The sequence below is a fragment of the Chanos chanos genome, chromosome 13, assembly GCF_902362185.1.
Source record: "Chanos chanos chromosome 13, fChaCha1.1, whole genome shotgun sequence".
NCBI lineage: Eukaryota > Metazoa > Chordata > Actinopteri > Gonorynchiformes > Chanidae > Chanos > Chanos chanos.
The window spans coordinates 877071-880000 of NC_044507.1; positions in this window are offsets into that span (position 1 = coordinate 877071).

A 2930-nucleotide genomic window follows, 5' to 3' on the forward strand; every position below is an offset into this window, starting at 1 on the left:
CTTTCCCTGACGCTTCTGCAAGTGTTTAACGAAGTTCGTGGCGTTGAAGCTTCCAATGCTGCTGCCAGCCGTCGAAACACTCACATTGCATAAGTTGCAATCGGCTGTTTTGCTTTTTTCTTCCTTGAGCTTAAAATAACTCCACACGGCGCTGCTGACAGGTCTCACTCACTCTCTAGCTGCTGCTCATGTGACCTATGCTGCCCATCCGTGTTACTTGTGACACATCTCTCCTTACAGCATGTCTCTCAAAGTTTAGTTAAGCATTTACGTGATAGTTTAGGCTAATGGATCATATAGGATTATACTTCTTTTTTTTCCCGGTATCCGATCCAGTGATTTTGGCCAGTATCGGACCAATACTGATATTTGGTATCGGATCGGCACACCCCTAATACACATACCCGCACACACGCTTTCAGCAATTCATGCATTCATGCACACACACACACTCTCACTGACACAAACACTCGTGCACACACACACACTCTCACTGACACATACACTCACACACACACACACTCTCACTGACGCATACACAAACACACACACACTCTCACTGACACATAAACACCACAAACAAACTCTCACTGACACATACACTCACACACACACATCAACTGGGACACACAAACACACACACCCTTAAATGATGTTCCTCCCCCGGAGGGCAGGGCTAAGTAAGGGTTAGGTAGTGGAATCCTTCCATAAATCAAATGTTAAACATAGTTTGTTCATAAATTTGACATACAAATACATACTGCCCAGTTGGCCCATAACTCACCCTGTCCTCAACGTTCTGTCACCAGTCACACCAGTCATATCAGTCACCTGAACTCACACACACAGTAATCTCAGGTCAAAGGTGAATTTATAGACTCTGAGTCAGACATGCTGCCATGCAGATCACGATCCACAGGAACTTCACAAGGTCGTTTCAAAGTCATAAAATCAGAACCACACTAAATACACACACATGAGCACACACACTAAATTCCAATCACTGTTGACTTGTTTCCGTGTGTGTGTGTGTGTGTGTGTGTGTGTGTGTGTGAGGAGTGCTGGAATTGGTCCTACAATCAGCAAGAGAGCCAAGGCCCAAGTGTGTCCATATCATGGAAGGAATGAACCGCAGTCATAGTAACTTACCCACTGCAGAGAATCTCACTGAATGTCTATATATAACGTCATACGGAGAATCTCACTGAATGTCTATATATAATGTCATACAGAGAATCTCACTGAATGTCTATATATAATGTCATACAGAGAATCTCACTGAATGTCTATATATAATGTTTATATTTAATGTCATACAGAGAATCTCACTGAATGTCTATATATAACGTCATACGGAGAATCTCACTGAATGTCTATATATAATGTCATACAGAGAATCTCACTGAATGTCTATATATAATGTTTATATTTAATGTCATACAGGGACCCTCACTGAATGTCTACATTTAATGTCATACAGAGAATTTCACTGAATGTCTATATATAATGTCATACAGAGAATCTCACTGAATGTCTATATATAATGTCTATATTTAATTTCATACAGGGACCCTCACTGAATGTCTATATTTAATGTCATACAGAGAATTTCACTGAATGACTTTTTATAATGTCTATAAATAATGTCATACAGAGAATCTCACTGAATGTCTATATATAATGTCTATATATAATGTCATATAGAGAATCTCATTGAATGACTTTATATAATGTCTATATTTAATGTCATACAGAGAATCTCACTGAATGTCTATATTTAATGTCATACAGAGAATCTCACTGAATGTCTATATATAATGTCATACAGAGAATCTCACTGAATGTTTATATTTAATGTCATACAGAGAATCTCACTGAACAATGTTTTATAATGTCTATATATAATGTCATACAGAGAATCTCATTAAATGTCTATATATAATGTCATACAGTGAATCTCACTGAATGTCTGTATATAATGTCTATATATAATATCATACAGAGAATCTCACTGAACAACGTTTTATAATGTCTATATATAGTGTCATACAGAGAATCTCACTAAATGTCTATATATGATGTCATACAGTGAATCTCATTGAGTGTCTATATATAATGTCTATATTTAATTTCCTACAGAGAATATCACTGAATGACTATATATAATGTTTTTATATAATGTCATACAGAGAATCTCACTGAATGTCTATATATAATGTCATGCAGAGGATCTCACTGAATGTCTATATATAATGTCATACAGAGAATCGCACTGAATGTCTATATATAATGTCATACAGAGAATCTCACTGAATGTCTATATTTAATGTCATACAGAGAATCTCACTGAATGTCTATATATAATGTCTATATTTAATGTCATACAGAGAATCTCACTGAATGACTATATATAATGTCTTTATATAATGTCATACAGAGAATCTCACTGAATGTCTATAGATAATGTCATACAGAGAATCTCACTGAACAACGTTTTATAATGTCTATATATAATGTCATACAGAGAATCTCATTAAATGTCTATATATAATGTCATACAGTGAATCTCACTGAATGTCTGTATATAATGTCTATATTTAATGTCATACAGAGAATCTCACTGAACAACGTTTTATAATGTCTATATATAATGTCATACAGAGAATCTCACTGAATGTCTATTTTTAATTTCATACAGAGAATCTTACTGAATGTCTATATATAATGTCTATATTTAATGTCATACAGAGAATCTCACTGAACAACGTTTTATAATGTCTATATATAATGTCATACAGAGAATCTCACTGAATGACTATATATAATGTCTTTATATAATGTCATACAGAGAATCTCACTGAATGTCTATAGATAATGTCATACAGAGAATCTCACTGAACAACGTTTTATAATGTCTATATATAATGTCA